The following is a 22,264-nucleotide window of genomic DNA, read 5'->3' as shown; positions in this document are numbered from 1 at the left end:
GTGTTATTAGGATCAGTGATGTTGTAATCAATGATGTCATACTGATGTCTTCTCTTGTTTTGCCTTTTATTTGATGCTCTTTTAGCCTCAGTCCTACTTTTGTAGCATGTTCGATTGGAACTAGTTGGATAAGGATCTTGTGCATCTTGCATTGCATTGTTTGCCATGAGATTAACATAGTCATTCTTGGCTTTGGTTTAGCATGTTCGATTGGAACTAGCTAGATAAGGATCTTGTGCACCTTAAATTACACTGTCTACCATGAGATTAGCAATGTCATTCTTGGCTTTGGTCACGTGTTCTCAGTAAGGATAGGAAGATGGGAAATTCCATGAACCATAAGGACTAGGCCAACATTCTGGTGGGATACAACGATTCTCTTGAAAAATATATCTCTGGGCCTTAGTATATTCTTATTCTTGATCAAGGATAGTGTAATAACTCTATTTGTAGACTGTGGTCCACGGCAGAGTCTGAATTTCTTGGCCTTGAATGTGAACTGGTCTATAAAAATGAATGATCAAATATCCAGAGTTTTGTGAAGACAGATCAATCGAAAAAGATAATGGCTTGAACCATTGCAGAAATATTTGGAGATTTGGATGAAGAGAATGTGTATCTTTGAAAAATGGGCAGTGAAATTCCATTAGAATGTGAAACTGTAAACATAAATATCAGAAGAACCAAAGAAGAGATTGAGGGAAAATCGTGTTTGAGCGATAAAGATTTTTGCAAAAGGATAATGAGGATTCACTCCTCGAGGATTCATTTACCATTGAGATACCTGAAGGCAATAAAAGTGCTTGTCACGTCACTAACTTGAGGGCCTTTAAAATTCTCTGTTACAACTCAGTGCTTCTTTCTCGACTTTGCTACGTGTAAAAGTTTGCAATGTGCTTTTTCCCATTACTTGTCCTCTGACTTCACTGTTTATTTCCTTTTTTTTCCCCGATATTACAAGAAAGATATGTTTTCAGAGGTCCACATAAACTTTGTATCTTATTGGGAAGAGCAGAGACTGGGTTAGGGAAGATTCTTGTATATGTCAACAGATGCTTATTGCAAGTGCAAATACAAGTGCATAAGTTTGAGTCCTGTTTGTAGGTTTATTACTATATGATGTTCTCCATTCTGATTTCCGTCTCTCTTTAAAACACAAAGAAATGTTATGTCTTCATAGACCAGTATTAAAATTTTTATTCTGTTGGGTGAGAGCAAAGCCGAGAGGAGGGCAGATTTTTTCTGTTCATCAATAATTGCTTTATCGTAAATGTCGTTCAATATTGATGCATAATTATAAAGCTTAGTAATATTGCAGTTTGATCATTTGCATCTGTTATTTTCATGTTTCTGCTCTTCTTCAGATGACTTGAGGAGGCCTTCAATTATCAGCATGAACTCTTTCTTTTCTATGCTTCTGTTTCAATGGAAAGGAAGAAAAAGTAAGTAGTGGGAAAGATAGCAAAAGAGAATAGAGGAAAGTAGTTTCCACCTCATATTGGTTGGATAAATAAGCAACGGAAAGCAAGAAAATCTAAATATGTTGTTTGATAAAAGGACAAAAAAGAAAGGAGAGGAATTTAATTAAAAATCTGTGTAATATTAGGGTATTTTAGGCACTTTAGGACAGAATAATTGAAGTGGGTTCCTTTTGTGGATGGAAATTAAATTTAAGCAAAAACACTAATTTGATCCCTTTCATTCTGTCTCCTTTACTCTCCAACCCATGGTTCAAAGTCGCGATTGTGGTCACGACCGTGGTTTGGACCGTTCCACATCAGTCTCGACATATCGATCGTGATCTTGGCGAGACACAAATTTTTGAAATATTTAATATTCTAAAAATTGTAAAAAATTATGATAAACAAAAATGATAAAAATTTAGCAAAAATAATAAAAATTCGGGTTGACTTGGGATGGTTCCAGGTAATTCGGCCATTTTTTTCCGTCTCGAAAATGTCTCAGCTAAGTTCTCGACCATCTATTATCTCGGAGTCATCTCGTTCCGGTATCGAAACGGAAAGCCCCATTGTAGTGATGATTCGGCCAAGTTGTCTCGGTCTCGACGAGTCTTTGAACCATGTTCTAACCTCGAAAATCAATTGAAACGCAATAAACTTTATACATACATCTCTATTCCTTTTCTATTTCTCCTATTCGTTCAAGGAAAGGTGCCTCAGTTTATTGATCGATGGTTATCAACTAAAATAATAACTCCAATGTAAATGCTTTACCTGAAGATTGATAGTCTATATATAATTCTACTCTTGTGCGTTCAATCTATGGCTCTATTTCCAGTCCTGTGTAGCTATTGAAGGTGCTGTGGTGGTATTCTACACTGATACATTGGATTCTTGTACTCGTGATTTCTATTCTTCCTACACAATTGTTGTTCAAGGTTGCCCCAGCTCAATTGTTCATAGTCATCCTTGGACTCATGTCTTTTGATTCATAATACTTCATAAGAGCAAAAAGTAATTAACTGCGGTTTCTGTGCAGGTGCAAGAAATGTAGTAAATTCTTGTCAGGAGTGTAAAGTGAAACGACTGATCTACAACAGTCCTGCAAATATTGTTTTTGAAATTGGATGTGACATACAAGAAGGAGATGAATCCTTGCCATATGGTGGAAAAGTATGTGTTTCCCATGGTCAATTTTTAATGACATAGTTGGTGGCTCATTTCCTCTTCTCCAAATTGTAAACATTTTTTCCCCTCCCTCTATCCTTTTCTATGCTTCCCTTCTTATAGTTTGGCAGCATGTTGACTGTCGCGCCCCATTTTTTATAAAATAAATAAATTAGTTTAAAAAGTGAATTTTTGATTGAAAATATGATTTTTGATTTAAAAGGAAAATGGGCCTAAATGGGGGTTTTAAAGTGCGACGATTTGGGCCCAAATTATAGTTTAAAAAGGGTTTTTGAATAAAAATCGGAGTCGCCACTTGGTATTGAGTTAAGGTGTACCAAGTCACCTAAAAATGAATTTTTAAAGGAAAAAATAGAAAACCCTTTTTAAACGACTCCAAGTCTACGAAAATCAGAGAAAAAGATTCGAGAGTCACATTTGAAGAAAGGGAAGGCAAGGATAAGAATCCAAGGCACCCTTTCAACCTAACCAAGGCTAGTTGCGCGATTTAGTAAAAAATTTTCTTATTTTTTAACCTAAAGATTTATCACATTTGGATGCACTATATGAATGCAAGCCCTAAACCTAAGGGGGCATCGAGGGGCAAAATTTCTCTTCAAAGCTCGAATGGTACCAATCACATTAATTGTGACGCCCAATAATGACTCTTTGGAGAGGTCACGAATAATGCAAAAATATGAAAATCTAAGAAAAGGAAAAGGATAAAATAAATATAGAAATATACATGTCTTAAAGGAATGCATCATGTCGGGTACGGGGGACTAATGTTCGTGACTCAATTTTCCTTTTAATAGAGGGAATACGAGCGTGCTAAGGCTAGAAAGCCAAACTCGTCCATATCCCATATTCAAGAGAGTATTTCCTAATCTAATCAAGCAAATGCCCTACCCTAATCCTAATTCTAAAATGAAATGCAATTCTAATGTTATGTATCATACATAGGGATATATATATATAGGGAAATTAGGGATAAGGGCTATACGTATAAGGAAGTGTCATGCAACATGGTAAAACCCTAAAAAAGTGAAAACATGCATGAGATGAAGTGATTTTATCACACAACCATGATCCAACGCTTGAGGGGCTCCTAAGGGTCTAGCGTTGGACTAACCCATATTTCTACTTTCTCACTAGTGTTGGACTAGTGAGAAATCGAACAAGGAAACCACAACTAGCGTTGGACTAGTGTGGTATCGAGAAATGGATCACAACTAGCGTTGGACTAGTGTGATAACATGGCTCAATAATTATAATCTCATAGAAAACCTAATAAAGCGAGTAAACACATAATACCACATAAACACATAACACATAATCATGATATCTAGATGCAAGATCCTAAGAAAGCGGTAACACATAGCACATAGACATGCAAAACACACATAAGGCAAATAAAGCAAATAAAGCCCTAACTATTACATTCGGGGGAAGCCTACTACAATCTAAGAGGGGAGGCGGAATAAAATGATTAAATAACCTAGCTATTACAACCTTGGCATCAAGTGCCTTTCAAAAATTAAAATAAATATACAAAACTAAAACGAATAAAATAAATAAATAAATAACATGAACACATTCAAAAGGCATGCAATTAAGTACATAAATCACATAAGATGCACATAGGGTCAAATAAAGTAAAAATAAGGGATAGAGTGTACCTCCCTTGAGGTGGCGTCCTAATGAAATGAATTTACTTATTTACCCTCCAAAAACAAAGAAAATGTCAAGGCATCACTTTGATTAACAAAATAATCAATCGAAATGGAAATAAACATGAAATTGAATCACTCAAACCGTTCAAATAAACTAGACAACTCATATTCATCAAGTTGAAACCAACAAAGACCGAATTGAAACAATTAAAGAAATTAAAGGGGCCGATTTGATTATTATCCCAAATGTTAAAGGTCCAAGAGCAAAGAAAGAGTCAAGTAATGGTTGAAATTGCAGCTACTTTAGGACCTAATTGCAAGAAATTAGAACATGATTGGGCCTTTGTAGCATAGACAGAAGCTAAGGGGAGTAAAGTGCAATTTTTAGAAAACCGTTTCATGCATGCAACGAGGACTGAAGCCTTCATTACTTCTGCAATTTTCATATGAAGCTTTCTGCAACTTTAAGCTTTCAAGATGCGGATTTCATTCAAGACTTCAAACAAAATTTCTGCAAAAACCATCACTCAACACCACCTAACAGCTAGACACTATGATTAACGCAATCCAATCATGAACACTAAACCATTAAAAATCAAATGAAGACAAATGAAGAACCGAATAGAGTAAGTGTGCAGCGGCAGAAAAACAAAGTCAGCTATCATTTTTCTGCAACATCATTTCATTTCACCAGAGTGCCAACGCAGCTAGACGGCAAAAGTTTGTATCAAGAAAAGACTGGTGTGTCTTGGTGACTTAGCTAAATATGGTCCCCCGAACATGATGTTGAACCACATTCAAAACAAAGATGAAACTGGGGCTCGTGACTCATAAAAATTGCAGCAGAAAGACACGAATAGATGGAGCGCCCCTCCAATCTGCTGGGTTTGCAAAGCAAGTTTTCCTTGTCTGTCCATGAGTGAAATCTCTACCAAACGTCAAGCATTGGTCTTTAAGCAATGAAAACACAGCAAGGCGACCATCAAGCATGCAACTCTTTCCATGACTTCGGGAGTTCAACAGACACAAATTTCCTTTTATTCAATCACTTAACACTTCAACCAATCAAAACTAGAACGAAAGCCTCAGAACATAGGTTTTTTTTTTTTTTTTTTTTTGCATTTTCAAGACAAAACCATGACATACAAAGATTCCAGAAGATCGTGTATATTTGGGAGCAGAGAACTGGAATGGACACTCACATAGTTTACCAGCCAAATGACGAATAACTACAGACTTGCTTCAGGCAAATCGAAAGCGTTAGAAAACAAGACAAAACGCAAGTTCTAATATATTTAAGATCCTAAATGCGAGAGCTCGAGACAGGAAGGAAGGGGACATCCAGCAAACTTTCGGGCACCAAATACAACAGAATGACTTGAGTGTCTACTAAACTTGGACCCGGCATCGCAGTCGACCATCAAAACACAACTTCAGCCACTATGAAGTAAAAACAATAACGAAACTCGAAACAAAGGATAACTAGGAACATCAGTATCACAACCCTTTCAAATCCACATCTGCAATTCTTTAACATAAGCCCCAAAGCCATAAAAATTCAATCTTTGGGCCCATCAGGAAAACACAGAAGAAGAAATCGCAGATGACATCCATTTTATTTTTGTGTGAAGGAGAGGAAGCACGAAAGCTAACAAGTTTTAGTTCACAAAATACACAAGTTCTAAACATAGCCACTGGAGTCATAACTTAGCCACCCGATCATGCCCAGCATACAACCATTAAGATCTGGGGTTTCTAACTCATAAACGAAGGACAAGATTCGGTAATTTAAAAAAACGAAAACGCAACTTACAATGATGGTGCTTCCTCTCGGTGAAAGTGATGACGATCAGGAGGGTTAGCAACTCCGATGGCTCCCTTGCTGACTCTTCTTCTTTGGTCGACACTGTAATCCTTAGGTTTCTCTCCCGTTTCCTTAGTTTGTTTCTTTCTTTTGCTCCTGTTTTCAACCGCCAACAGGTTCTTCCTCTAATCTCTCTCAGCCGTCACTAACTTTCTTCAGCCGTCCAACAACCTCCCCTAGATTTCCTTTCTTTGCGGGTTGTTCTTTTTCGTCCCACACACACACTCCTCTCTGGTTTCTTTTCTAATTTCCTCACTCAACCAGCCGTCAAAAGCCTCCCTTTTTTTTAGCCGTTCCTCTTTTCTTTTTATATGGGAACCATAACCCCTAAACCCTCACCTCAAAGGTGAGGATGAAGGGTTGGTTTTCCTCCAAATTTTCAACCATCCGATCCATTGGGAGAAAAAGAAAGAACCAGAAAATCTTCCGTCCCAACAAATAGGTACCGAAAATGATATTTCTTCACGTTACTGCATGTGCGGCCCCTTTTTTTTTTTTACATGATAATTTAATAGAAATAAAAAGTAATATTAAGTAAATAAAAAACAACAATTTAAATACGATCGGCTACAATGAACAAAACTAGGAATAAAAGACAACAAAGCTAAGATTTTTCTTTTCTTTCTTTCTTTCCTTTTTTTTTATTTTTTTTTTGAGTAAATAACAGTAAATTCAAATTTACAAGAAATAAAGCATATTTTTTGAATGATTTTTATTTTTGATAATTCTATGATAAAATGGCTTAAAAAATAAAGATAAAGACTAAAAGTAAATAAATAAAATAAAATAACAAAATAGTAAACAAAAATACCCTAAAAATTTGGTGTTTACACTGATTCGAAGGCTCAAGCAGAAGCCATGGTCTTACTTGCCAATGATATTGATGGCCTTTCAACAAGTGCAATTCGCTCTAGCATTGTCTTTGAGCCTGGCGGTAAGCAGCTTGTGCCATTGTTGGTTTATTTGGCAAAATCTAGATGGGCTAACGTTTGAAGCTATTTGTGTTCATTCGCAATTTAGTTATGTGCGAGGTAGTATTGTAAAATAGTTAACACATTTCTTGTGGGAATAGATCTGTTGTTTTCGAATTGGAGCATTAGGACTTGGCAAGACTTCGTTGAACTAACCTCACTGGTAATTAAGTTCTGCACTCTGTAAATATTGTTGGTTCTTTTCATTATGGTCTCTTCATCCTCCAACCAACCCTCCCCCAGCTCTCCTATTGGGTTGTGACTACTGAAGTATGGTTTTTTTTTCAAACTTGCAATTCTACTTGGTGAAGAAAGGCAAAGAGGAGAAGAAAAAACAAACAGAGGAAACAATTGAAAATTTTCGTCATGTAATAATTCCCTTAATTTCTGAATGTTAAACTGCTTACAGACCATTACTGACATATTCGTTTCTCATTATTGTGTTCTATGATATGGTTGTCAGTGTAATTTTCTCCTTTAACGTCATCTTTGCACCTTTTCTTGGTACCTTTAAGTAAAGCTATTAGTTCCTTATTCACTTGGATTAAGTAATAGGCTTTCTCATTTCATTTTATCGTAGGAAGTGGTAAAAATGTATGTGACTTTACCTATGTGGAAAATGTTGCCTATGCCAGTATCTGTGCAGAAGAGGTGTGATGCCCCTACCTTTCCCTAGGGCGAACCCTAGGGTATCGGCAGAACGCCTGCCTAACTCTCTTCAGAGTTCACGCACTTGTTTGAGCTTAATATAGAGCCACCAAAACAATCATTGACTTAAATAAAAAGTATTTCGAATATACAAGCCATAACTTCAAAGCTAAAAGTTACGATTACAATCCACCTACCAACAATAACAAAATTACACTTAAAGAGCCATTAACAATTCATACAAAAGGTATACTAGCATCCACCAAGTCACTAGTCTAGAACCACCAATCCACCTCCAAAGCCTATTAAGGAAAACAAACTTAATGGGGTGAGCGAACGCTCAGTGAGGCCTAGAAAAAAATAAACAGGTAAGCAAGTAACACCAATAAATTAAATAACATGCTTAAAAGCAACTTTAAACATGACATTTCATTTAAGTGCACAAGTAGGAATTTAACACATAAGAAGAATACAGGAGCTCTCAGGAGCTATTTTCTCGTCTCGATCAATTGAGCCTTCGGGGGTTGACCCTCCGTCAATCCAAGTAGTAACACGACCGTAGTGCTCCATTTACTTCCTCTATCTAACATAACACCCATTCAGATCCGGAACCAAACATGTAAGGGTGGCGATACTACTCGAGTATGCCAAGCGAGATCTCAAAAGATCAAACTATTATTTCCCAAGGTTCACAAAGCTTCTCGACCAAGTCCTTCCTGGCTCGAGTTACAAGGTTAGCCGATGGGTTGGGGCATCCCCACACATGTATTTGGTCGACGAGACAACGCTTCAATCGACTTTGAGTCGATCATAGCACTGAGTCGGGGTGAGCGGTACCTCCTACATGAATAGGGCGTGATACTTTTAACCGCTCAGTGCTCACGACTTAAAACATGTTCATGTATAAGTGCAAGTCATATATATTCATGTAACAAGTAATATGTAATCAAAAAGAGAGAGGACGAGAGCGATAAAGTACGCCCTCGCCTCGGCAAGTTCACATATCATGTATAGCACTTGTACAAATAACATTTAAATCACATCAGTATTTAACATGCACTTGACACTCACCACAAGTCAAGGGCAAAACAAGAGTAAAGGAAGTAGTTAGACGAGCTCTTCGGCGTCCTTGTGACCACTTGAGACATGTACAATCATAATTATTTAGGTGCTCGACCAAGGTTAAAAAGAAAAATATTTTCTCGCTACCCACCCTCAAGGTCACAAGTTCGAGTCAAGTTAAAAGAAGTTTTTCTAGCTCAAACGTTGGAATAATGCTCAAAGAGAGTTCAAAGGTTGTTTATGATTCAAGTCGTGGTGAGTAAATCTCAATTCCAAAAGAAAGTACCTGTAAGGACTTGTAAAATTCCTCATATTTTCTTAAAAATTCCCTTTTATTTGGAATTTATTCCTTTATAATAGCTTTACTACTCATTCACTCTCTCAATAGTTACAATTAATCATAGAACCAAGGATTTTCCCTTTACTTTCATCGTTAAGGTAACTAGGGTTTTTTGCGTCTTTTGGTAGAGTGAATAATCGGTGTGGAGTGTGTACTTAGTTTGGTAATTAAGAGTGAGTTTTAGATAAGAGAAAGTATGTGATTAGAAATAATAATAATAATAAGTTAGTGAATCATAAGTTAAAACTCTAGTATGTGCGATTTAAGGAAAATCGGTTTGAACCGGCGGGTATCGTTCGCTACCGATTGAGTGCACCACTTGAACACTATTTTATTACATTAATCTCCTTACTTTTATTTTAGCAAAATTAGCCCTAAATATCTCCTCCAAACAGCCAAAATTATTGACTAATAAAAGAGAGGAAAAGAAAAAAATTTGAGATTGAAGCTTGAGGCGACACTTGGCAACCGTCCAAGGGTTGTTTGACCAACCAATTTCCTTCATTTTTATCACCAAATTCACTTCATTTCCTCTTCATTTCTGCACATTTTGGTCAAGCTTGAGGAGAGAAGAAACCAAGTGAGAAAACTCCAACTTCCACCTTGAATCATCTTAGTTTGAGAGAAATCACCCAATCCAAACCGATTAAACTTTTATTTTAGTACTTAGGAAGTTTTGTGTGGTAAAAGTTGTGGAAGAAAGGGGTGTGGTTCTCCTCTACAAGCACTTTTTGGAAGGTATCTTGGCTGCATTTCCTTTTTCTCTTCCTTAATTTTGTTTAAGTTTGGATAGAATCTTATATTCTTGGCTTGAGATGGTTAATTTGTTAGTTTGGCATGATATGTTGGATTGTTGAACTAGGGTTTGAGATTTTCAGTGTGTTTATTGTTGTTTACATAGTACATGATGTGAAGGAGCTTGGATAGGGACTTGGGTAGTGATTCAAGACATGAATGTGATTAGTAAGCATTGAATCATTAAATTTCCAGCTTTACAGAGGAATCTGTCCTGCTTCTAACCTGTTTAATTCATCCATGTTAGAGGCCGAATCAGGCCTAGGTCAAAACATAAAATTTGTAGGAAATGGAGTTATATAGCTGCTTGTAAAATTTCAACTCAATCGGAGCACTGTATCATGTGAAATGATAAAATTACCCCTGACTGCCAAATGCACTGTTTCACGGATAGCTTTTTGTTTTCTCTATGATTGCACCTTTTGACCTTGAAAATGAATGAATTGGCTGTCGATGTCTTCATAAAACTTGTAGTTCTCTGTCTTAGCTTCGAAACAGTGTAAAGTATACCCCAAACCGATAGGCGTAACTTCAGTTGTGACCGAAACGCCAAAAGATGTCAAACCTGCTGTTTTGTTGTGTATCCTTAAACTTGGTTTCCGGTCGCATTACTAGTATTATTTTGTAATTGAATGACATTAAGCCTAGTTGAAGGGCTATTGTGGTAACATTGCTTATGTGTGACTTTGGAGCTGATTTGAGGAAAACAATGAACCCATAAATGGTTGAAAAATAGATAAATACAAAGGGCATACCGCCCAAATTTTCATTCGAGAACTAGACGTGTGTACTTGTGGTTCGAGCGAAGAGTTGAGGTTGAATTGAACTTGAATTATCTAGATTATTCGAGTCCTCTTTTGTAGAGGTATATAAGCTAGAGTTTAGCTGAAACTTGTACTCTTGAAAAAATGAAGGTAACGACTAATAGAAATACGTTTTCCTCGTCTATTCAACTCAAATGGAGATTTCAAAGTTTAATCGTTTCAAAGTTTCAAAATTTTAAGAGCGTGCATGAGTTTTACGAATATCCCCCAAATGAGCTTCAATTACTTGTTTTCGCTAAATGAAACGTTTAATTTACTAACCTTAGTTGATTTCAAAGCTCTTAAACGATGTTTTATCGCAGATTTGGACTCCAAACCAGGAGTAATACCTGAACGTGATCCGAAGAAGCACTAAATCTTTGGTGAGTACTTCCAAATACCTGATTGAACTTGATACTTGTTTTCAATACTTGACCAATGTGATCGAATGATATGTGATTGGTTTGATCGTGCAAGAGTGTACTTTATCGCACTTGCCTTAATGTGCTATATTCTTGTTCATTGATTGAAAGTGAATCGATGTACATGCATATGATTCGTATTCCAGAAACCCCGTGGCTAGTTAATCGAGTCGAGCTGGCCAGGGATTGGTCGATTCGATAATGAACCCTGGGTCTTGAGTTTTTGTCAAGTGGAGTGTTATCTTCTCGACTAATCGGTATACTCGAGTATTACCACCAGTGTTTATCTTGGAGTGCGGGCCCGGTAAGGGGTTTGGTTGGTGGACGGAGATTGAAATTAAGTGGTGTACTACTGGACTAGTTATCCTACTTGAAAGTTGACGGAGTGTTAACTACTATACGATCAAGCTATGGTGGAGCTAGTTTACAAGAGCAACTGTATTCTTTTACATGAAATGCTGAATATTTAGTGTTTGGTCATCCGAAATGTTATTGCTCATTTTCTTGATTTGTTAATACTCGCTACTTTACTATTATGATATTGTCACTTGTACTTATTGGTCAACTTGCTATTTGGGACCTTACTGAATTTTATCTCACTCTATTAGTTTTGTTTTCCTTACAGGGGGTAGAACCGAGGCGTGAGACTTGTACAGACTAGCGTAGTCTAGTTTTTAAAAATTTTATAATTGTATTTACACTAGTCGCTCGATTAGGTTGAATGTATTTAGAATTCCAATCTTTTGATGTATTTGAGATTGTATGAAAGTTTGAGACGGAAATGAATGTATTTGTATGATTCAAATTTGACAACTGTTGTTTTCCTTACGTTATGAAGTTGTGAATTATATTATCTGAAATAGTGAGTGAATCCCGACGAGAGTTGGGCAGGCGATCCGCTAAACCCTGGGCCACGCCCTAGGGGAAGGTGGGGTCGTCACAGATGGTATCAGAGCCTAGATTTGAAGTGATCTGGGTAGATTGAGTGATTTATACCAGATATTGTTTGGTTACAGTTTGATTATGATAGTCTAGAGTTTCACACTCACGAATAGGTGCTTAACCTAGATTTATTTGTCTAACTTGCTCATTCTCGCGATGTTACTTGTAATATAGGTTATGGAGAGTAAAGATGCCAGCGGGAGTGCCGGGCCATCTCGGCCAGCACCTACCGGTCAGACGCACCTTGAGGGACCTATCTGTCGCGTACTTACCTACCAGGAAAGTCCCGGTCGACCCGTGTATCGGTGGTCTCTAGCACGGAAGATCCAACATTGTGACTGCTGGAAGACTTACTCCTACCCCGATAGGGTAGTACTTGCAGTTGACGATGAAAGGAGACGATTGGATAGTGCCAATCGTAGGTGCCAGACGGAGATAGAGCGTCTACAAGTAGTCCTCCGAGTTCAAGGTGCCAGGATCCGAGAGTTTGAGGATTCAGTTCTTGAGGAGCAGGAACGGACGAATGCCTTCAGAGAGCAGGCTCAGGCGGCTAATAGTCGTCTTGTTCGGGTAATTGGAGACGTGAGAGACCGAACCGACCGTATTTTGACTGAGTGCAGGGTCCTAGTAGAGGATGTGGCTCAGGGCTTGGCCAAAGAGGGTCAAGGGCATACGGCCCCTAGTAATCCTGAGGAGGATCCGGGGGAGGAGTCGGTCGCACCTGCGGAGTCGATTGGGTCAGCGTCTAACTAAACCCCTAGTTTAGGGTTTGAGGGATTTTTGTGAGGTAGTTAGGGACATAATGGGATGATACGTTGCTTTTTGTTTTTGAATTTGACGTGTTGAGGTTGTTGTATATAGTACTTAATTTGTTCTATGTCCCTTGGTTTGTACAGTATGTTTTAATTTGTTATGTGCCTCATTTTGCTATGTATATAAAGGAAATGTTCATTTGAAATGTGGTTTCTTATTTTGCTTTATGAGTTGGAAATATTTTATTTGCGCCATAATTTAATTTGTTCATATTTATATAGTTGATTAGTGTTTATATTGATATAATTGATAAGTCAAGAAGTATGGAAGGTAGAAGAAGTCAGGATCAGGGAGCTACTCGAGGGCGCAGTTCTAGCCGTGACCGTAGGGGTAGACAGGCACAGGAACCGGTGCAAGAACCCAGAGGAAAAAGAGGTGAAACAGTTGAACCGCAACCTAGACCCCGAGCGGAAGGGAGGGATAAGGTGGCAACGACGATTCAACAGATGACTAATATCTTTGCTCCTTTGGTAGAACAACAGGGTCAAACCCCTGTGAATCAACCTAGGGATCCCGAAATGGGGCAAGATGGGGCCCTGAGAGATTTCAAAAGTTTTTTCCTAAGAAGTTCCTGGGAGGGCCGGACCCCGAAGTGGTTGAGAGATGGCTAGAAACAATGATCAATATATTCGCCGCTTTAAATTATACGGAAGATAGACAGGTGCAATTTTCTATCTTTCAGTTTGAGGGACCGGTCAGGGCATGGTGGAATCTAGTTAAGGCCAAATGGGAAAGAGAGGGAACGCATGGACCTGGTTGAATTTCGTGCGGGAGTTTAACTAGAAATATCTCCCACCAATAGTTCAGGAGAAGAGAGAAGACGATTTTATTAAGCTCCATTAAGGAACCCTAAGTGTATCTGAGTATGAGACTTAGTTCACTAACCTATCGAAGTTTGCTTCTGAGTTGATAGCTACGAAGCAAAAGAGGGTGAGCAAGTTTGTGCAACGCCTCAATGTAGAGATACAACAGGCCTTGGCGGCGGCTCAAATTAACACTTTTATAGAGGTTTTGAAAAAGACCCAGAGAATAGTACAACTCCGATGGTGAAATTGAACATGAAGAAGAATCTGCTCAATTGAGTTTTATGGCTATTGAAAATGATGAGGTAACAACTTGTAACCCTCAATTTGAAAGTGATGATGAAACTGAAGATAATCTTGAATCTTTCATTGAAAAATTGTATGATAGTTTGAAAGAATCTTATATTAGAAACAAGGAATTAAAATACAAAATTTGTTTTCTTCTTTAGGATAATACACGTATTTTTCAAGAAAACAAGAAACTAAAAACTGAAAATGATTACTTGAAAAAAAATGAGATTGATTTACAAAATAAGTTTGATGGAAAAACAATACTTTGTGAAATGTTCAAAGAGAAACAAGGTGATCTGAAAAGAAAAATGGATAATCTAAATGAATTTCTCCAATATAAGAAACAAAATTACTTTCAAGGAAATAGAACAAAGGCTCATCTTGGCACTTATGAGAAAAAAATAAATTCTGGTGCAAATGATTTTGCTGTTTATAAGAGAAGACAAGTGAGATTTATTAAACCTGTTTATGCAAATAATTCGTTGGTTATGTGTAATTTTTATTGTCAAAAAGGTCACATGAAAGCAATTGCTATGTGAGGAAGAACATGAGAAAAGACATAAAATGCATGTGGATAGTTAGACATGATACTAACTCTCAAGAACCCAAAAATTAATGGGTACCATATATTAGTTCTTGAACTCTTGAGTAGGTGAACCTGGTGAACATTATTAAGGAATCAAAGTGGTTCATAGACAGTGAATGTTCAAGACACATGACCGGTGATCCATCACAATTCATCAAATTCAAGTCAAAGTTTAGTGGCATAGTGACATTTGGAGATGACGTGTTTCTACCTCAAGACCATTGGAGTTTTTACATCTTGATTTGTTTGGTCCTACACAAATTGCTAGTTTGGATGGTAAGAGACATTGTTTAGTCATTATTGATGATTATTCTAGATACACTTGAGTGATTTTTTCTTACTCACAAAGATGATATTTTAAAAAAAAATTTCGTTTTCCGATTTGCAAAAGTTCAAAATCTGCTTCGTTTGAATATTGTTGTCTTTTGGTTTCAAAAATTCTTGACCAATTGGATGTTCTCTTTTGATATTAATTCTTTGTTTTTGACTGATGATTGCTGAATATTGGTATGTTGGTGATTGCTGAATTCTGATATCATTTCTCTGTTTTTTATTGGTATTTTGGATTCTTTGTTATGAAAACTACAGTATGGATTATGGTTGCTGGATTTTACTTTAATCTTATGATGATAAAAAGGGGGAGAAATGGATGCTATGTGTAAGGGGAAGTTATTATGAGATTATAAATTTGGCATTTAAAAATTTTAGATACAATGAGTGAGGGGGAGCTTTTGCTCAATTTTTTTTTCTTTCTTCCATCCATTATTTTGTCATCATCAAAAAGGGGGAGAATGTTGATCTTAATCCCTATCTTTTGATGTTTACAAAATAAATGGATGATACTAATATCTCTTCATGATATACTTTCAGCTATGAAGCAAATCAGATTCAAAAATCAAGTCCAATTGAAAGAATCAAAAGTTGCTAAAAGCTGTCGGACGCTTGTAAAGATAGGACCGGACGTCCGATAATTATTGTGCAATTTCGAATGCATGAAGAACTCCACCACTGGACGTCCGAAGGAATTAAGACATTCCCTTTAGCTCACTGACTTCGATCGGACGCAAAACATAAGAGCACCGGACGTCTGATAAACAATACGGCACTTCAAACACAAAGTATTGGAGGTACCGCACGTCCGAAAGGATTGAAAAAGATTTCTCAATTTCACCATTTACTTTCGGACGCAAGCATCAGAGACACCGGACGTCCGAAAGAATTGAAAAATATTTCTCAAACTCACTGCCTGCTGTCGAACGCAAGAAACGGGAGTACCGGACGTCTGATACTCCCAACGGCTAGTTGATTGTTCAGCTACTTTTTATCCGTTGGAAGCATGAATGAAGCACTTTCTTCGTCTTATATAAATAGTGCATGGTCAGAAATTTCAAACAACTTTTGCACACTGAAAATGCAAAAGATATAGAATAGTTTTAGTGAGAAAACACTCTACAAGGAAGATTTGTAATTTTGGTGGTGTGAAATTCATTGTAAACTTTTCATTTGTAAGTGAATACTTCAATAGTGTATATCTGTGAGGGTTGTCCTGAGAGATAGTAAAACTTCCTAACTTGACAGAGTGGAACTTGGGGTAAGGAGGAAGTGAACCTTCCTTTGTACATAAAATTGGTTGTATTTCATCAACTTGAAGAAACTTGTTTGAATTGATCTTCAAGCGCAAGAGGAGCTTGGTAGTCAATTGGTTTGCAATTCTTTTCTTCTCATTTACTTATTGTTATGTTGTGATCCTTAAATTGTTTATCTCTTCTACTTCTCTCAAGTGATATTTGTTCATTCATTAATTGATTTATTGTGTGATCACTTAGAAAAGAGGGTAAATTTCATATTGAGCAAAAAGTGCCCATAACTTGATTAGTTTTTTAATAAACCTAATTCACCCCTCTCTTAGGTTGTTTTCGATCCTTACAATTGGTATCAGAGCGAGGTTGCGGGTTCGAGTTTCCCTGGCTGTTGTTGGGGGAGGGATTGTTGGCCTAATCAGCAACATCCCTTAGATCCCGGTTCGAAGGGACTAACCGCCCAACCCGTGGCACCCAGAGGTGTAGCCCCTCATGCTAGCCGAGCATAGTATGGTGTTTTGCGCTGCCATTGTGGTTAAGAAAATAAAGCTGCGCCTTCGCTAAGAGCTATAGCTTTTGGTGCAATGGTAAGCGCTTGATCTTGACACTTCGCGCATTTTTGTTTCTTGCTTTGCACTTATAGTTGAACCTTCTTCTTTTGAGCTTCAAAGACATCAAAAAATATCTACAAATCCTCTTTGTCTATGCTTGACAATCTTTTATCCTTTGCAAATTGATCCTCCTTTCTTAATTTCCTACAAAGCAAGATCTACCAATCATTTAGTCTGTACAAATGCAAATTTCTAAAGCGATACCACATTGTGCAATAATGTAACACATTTAATATAAATGCTACTAAAACTCCTAAAACACACCAAATCAAACACATTTTACTCTACTAAAACACATAAAAATAAGCGTATCAATTTGTAGGAATAAAAATTATTGTAAAACAACTTAAATACGACATATTTATCATTGAATTCGCCCTTGTACCATCAAATACTAGCTCTTGAGTGTTAGTATGTGGTGTAAACTTACAGTATCACTTTTTAAAGTTCATAATCTATCCTTGATATAAGGACAAATTTGTCCTAGTTTATTCCAAAAAAAAAAAGAAAAAAACTTTCCTATAATTCATGGATAGTTATCAGTTGAGATTACTCGCTAACTATAACTTCCTCACACCAATTCCCTCTACTTCTATCATTTTTTTATACAGTTATCAAGATTATAAAAGAATTTGACTAATAAAAATAAATAGCCAAATGATATCAACACTTCGAAAAAGGTCAAAGCATTCCATTCTTATTATTGTTGAAAATGACTTAAACACCTATAACCTAGACTCTCTAGCAATTTAAATGTCAAAATTTCCAATTTTACACTACTTTTATGAAAACCTCTATACTATTAACTACAAAGCGTTATTTAATAAAAAACTCAAACATTGTTTAATATTGTAAAAATTCACCTAAAAAAAATAAGGGTTAATTGCATTTTGCATCCTTGAACTATCATCGAATTGCAGTGCGCACCTCGAACTTTTAATTGCAGCAATCTAATGCCTTCAACTATCCATTTTTGGCATATTTTGAAATCATGTTAAATCCAGTGGAAAAGAAGCGATGTGACCGGTTTACCCAAAATTTGTTTTCGAACTTCCAAAACTTCTTTTAAACACATTTATCCCGCCTTAGCTTCATTTGTATTTATGCTTTTCTCTATCAGTCGCTTGTTGTCTCTCTTAGACTGTCAAATGCTACTTTTTAGCAAAAAATAAAAAAGAAGGCATTATTAGATCTTATTGTGTCCGATTAGCTTGATCGATTAGCAAGACAAGGGCTAAGAAAGACTAGTGTTGAAATCAAAGGACAAATCCTTCTTATTCGAAGCTGAAATAGGTAATACGATTTTTTGATTTCATGCATGGTGTGTGCATGAAGCTAATGCTTTTGATTCGTTCATTTTATTATGAATCTGGACATATGTGTTGGGAATATTCATTATGTTTGATCTTATTGTGAGATGGGAATAAGGCAGAACAATGGAAGTGTGGCTAAAGTTGAGGTTCAAAGAACAACACCTACAGCACCTACACATTTTCAGAGAATGTTCATTATGTTTGATGGACAAAAAAGAGGATTTTTGGCTAGGTGTAGACTTCTCATAGGCTTGGATGCATGTCAGTTGAAATGGCCATTTAGACTGTAGTAGAAGTTGAATGCAAAGATTCTTAGATGTGGTTTCTCGGGTTGATGATTGATATACTTGGAAGACCAAAAGATATGGGGTGGGTATTTATATCAGATAGGCAGAAGGTAATACCAGTCATTTAATTTTTTTTTTAAATATTTTGTTCTTTTACATGCTACTACTGGTTTTCTTAATTCTATGAATATTCAATTTTTTAGGGACTTGTTGAGACTTTCAATGAAATCATGCCTAGAGCATAACATAGGTTCTGCATCAAACACTTGTATGCAAATTTTAAACTATTATTTAAAGGAAATGACTTGAAGGAACTGCTCTGGCTTGCTGCATCAGCATATACTATGGAGGAATTCAAGAAATATATGAATACTTTGAAGAATACAAATCAAGCTGCCCATGGCTGCTGGTTGATGAAGATTCCTGCAAACACATGGCCTAGATCTCACTTCTCATGCAAGCCCAAGTGTGATTTATTATACAATGCAAGTTTCTCAACCAGTTTATTAAAGAATCAAGGGACAAGCCTATACTCACAATGATGGAAGTGATTAGGTTGCAACTGATGAAAAGGTTTCAAGAGAAAAGGGAGGCATTTACTACATTTACTGGTGACATTTGTCCTAGGATTATGGAGAAAATTGAGGAGACAATACTCGGAACAACTACATGTGATGTTACACTTGCTAGCAAAGAGATCTTTGAGGTTGTAATTGGAGTTAAAAATTTCATTGTTGACATTAGGAAGAAATCTTGTACCTATAGAAAATATGATTTAACTGGAATACCATGTGTTCACGCAGCTGCGGTTCTTATGCATATAAACGTTAATATTCTAGAATATGTTCATCCCTAGTATAGCAGACATGAAATGGACTAACATATCAGCATAAGATCACACCTATTTTAGATGAAAGCATATGGGTTGAAGATGAATATGATCCTATTATGCCGCCCTTTAAGAGAACCAAACCTGGTAGGCCAAAAAAGTCATGAAAGAAAGCACTAGACGAGTTGAAAAGTGCTACTTCAACTAGTAGGCATTATGAACAAGCAAAATGTGGTAACTATAGTGCATATGGACACAATAAGAGAAGATGCAAAGAACCTCCAAAACAGATTGAATCTTTTAATACACCCACTTGATTTTGTCACAATATGTTCTCATCATATTTTAAATTCAAACTAATTGTGTTTTGCTTGGTTAGGACGCTAATAAAGGGAAGAAATCAGGTATTGCTGCCAATAGGAACGACAAGGGTAAGCGAAAAGTCATAGAAACAAGAGATACAATAATTGACATTCCTGTCACCTATGCTACAGGTAGAGGTGCAACTAGAGGAGTAAATAGAGGTAGGGGTGTTTGAAGAGGAAGGGGAAGAATAAGTGGGGGAGGTAATCTGCTTGGTCCTGATAGATTGTCATTCACTGGTGAATCCCTTATAAGTAGGATAAGAGAAAGCTTATCTGGTATAGGAAAGAATTGTTCAAGACCTAGAAATCAAAAAACCAACCAAAATACTCTTGCTTGTCTAAGTCAGCCAAGCACCTTACAACCAACCTAAAATGTTGCAACTCAAGGTCCCAACTAGGTGAATCAGTCCAACTCTACAACTTCAATGTACCCTCACCCAATCCAACTATTTCAACCTCCTCAACCAACTTCAAATACACATGTATTTGGTTACTTAAATATATCATGTTAAAGGTCAATACAAAAATGATATCATTTTTTATTTTAATTTACATTCATTTGAACTATACAGGTCATTATAAGGCAAACAAGGTTTGGGGGAGCAATGTTCAGGCAAACTACAGTTTCTAGTGGCAATTCAGGACAAAGAACTGAAGTTGGAACAAGTTCTAGTCAAGTATCCAGTAACATTACACCTTCCTGTAGACACCAAATTTTTGGTGTTTTATTATTTATTTATTTATTTACTATTCGTTTTTATTTGTTCTATTTTTATTTTGTATTTACTTTTAGTTTTAGTTATTTTATCCATTTTAGCTAGACTTTCTCAAAGGAAAAAGAAAAGTGTTCCAAAAAAATATGTTTTAGTTGTTTAGGGTTTAATTTCATTATTAAAAGAAAAAAAGAAAAAAAAAAAAAAAAAAAAAGAAAAGAGAAACGCGGCATGAAGCTGCGTATTGCCGCAGCCTGCAAAATGAGGACCAGGCAGCCCTTTAGCTGCAATTTGTGAAAGTTGTTTAGGGTTGGGGATTCGGATATAAATAGAAAAGGTAAGAGCAGCCGCAAAGGGAGAGAGGTTTTAAAAGGCAAAAATAAAACAGAGGGTTGACGGCTGGAGAGGTTGAAGTTCTGAGAGAGGGGCTGAGCGAGAGAGAAAAACCAGAGAGTGAGAGGGGAGAGGAAGGCTGAAAGTTGATGAGAACTTGAGGGCTGAGAGCTGGGAGGTTGCATAGCGGCTGGGCTAGGATCTTAGAGGGAAGAGGTTTTTGTAACAACGGCAAAAGTGAGAGCTGACGAGAGAGAGCAGCAGCCGAAAGAGAGAAATCGAGAGAGGAGCATACGGGAAGAGAGAGAGTGAACAGCAAAAGAGAAAGGAGAGGTTTTTGACAGCTGCAACTTGGGCAAAAGAAAAAGAGAGAAAGCTACGAAGAGAGAATGGGAGGTGACGGCTAAGCAGAGAAAGAAACTTGGAAAGATAACGGCTGAGTGAGGAAAATCTGAAGGCTTTTAACGGCTGGGGTTTGGTGAGTGGGCTGGAGAGGAAAACAGAAAAGAAACAAAGGGAGGACTTGACGGTTGAACAAAGAGAGGAGGAGCAAGGGGCCAAGGCTGAACGGAGGAACCTCACCACCACCTGAGGCTGTTCTTTGAAGAGAAATCATCACTGCAATAGCATTGTAAGTTTCCTTTCCCTTTCCTGCAGATAAATTGAACATGAAGCTATGCTTGAATCGATAAACGGGGTCAAGAGTCTTGGTGATGATTTACGATTATAGCTTAAAGGTGGTGCCTTTTGCTGGCATGATGTGCGATGGGTATGTTGTTTGTTTGGTGTGGATTGTGCTTAGTCCCTAGGCTATAGCTCAGTAACAAGACTCCATCTTTGAAAAGAAAGGACATTCGCATGACCTGTACGTTTGAATTATTGAACAAGTTGTGAAGAAGAATGGCATGTTTTTGCTCTTTTATTGTCTTGGTCTGTTCGGATGTTAGAGCAGTGTCTTGGTTGTTACTGAAACTTTTTGTTTAGACTAAAATCTGGGATTCGTCGCTTAGCTGATACACCATATGCATACCCAAACTGGAATTCTGATTTTTGGGCCTGTGCTGAGAAATGATAGGAGAGTTATAGCAGTTTTGTTCTTCCTTTTCTGCATTTTTCCAGAATTTTCGTATAGTATCTTTCAAAGTTTCTGGTCGATGTTTTTCCTCATTTCTTCGATAGTTACTTGTATGTTCGTTGTTTCTGTTTTATTGTTCCCCTGGCTTGCGTATGGTTGCATTAAAGTCTATCATGGGTTTGTGTTTTCTGTTATCCCAATCGAATTAGTTTCCAGCTCTTCTAAATGCATGAAACAAAAGTTCATTCACTCATTGTTTTATGGTCTCCCGACAGCTCCTTGGTTTGATATAGTCATAAGCATCATGTCGTAATTGCTGAAGCACTGGCTGCTATGGATTCATTTGCTGCATTTTATGTTCAGTTTTCTTATTAGAAGGTTGAGGAGATAAACTTTAGTCCGAATCTATGTTGTTTGAGCCATGGGTCAGGTTCGGATTGCATTGAAAATTCATTCAGTTTTGTTTCATGCTGGATGCGCATTTCCTTTCATTTGTCTCCCCTGTCAGGGATTCTTGC

Source organism: Coffea arabica, chromosome 3e (assembly GCF_036785885.1).
Source record: "Coffea arabica cultivar ET-39 chromosome 3e, Coffea Arabica ET-39 HiFi, whole genome shotgun sequence".
NCBI classification, from domain to species: domain Eukaryota; kingdom Viridiplantae; phylum Streptophyta; class Magnoliopsida; order Gentianales; family Rubiaceae; genus Coffea; species Coffea arabica.
This window is presented reverse-complemented; position numbering follows the sequence as displayed.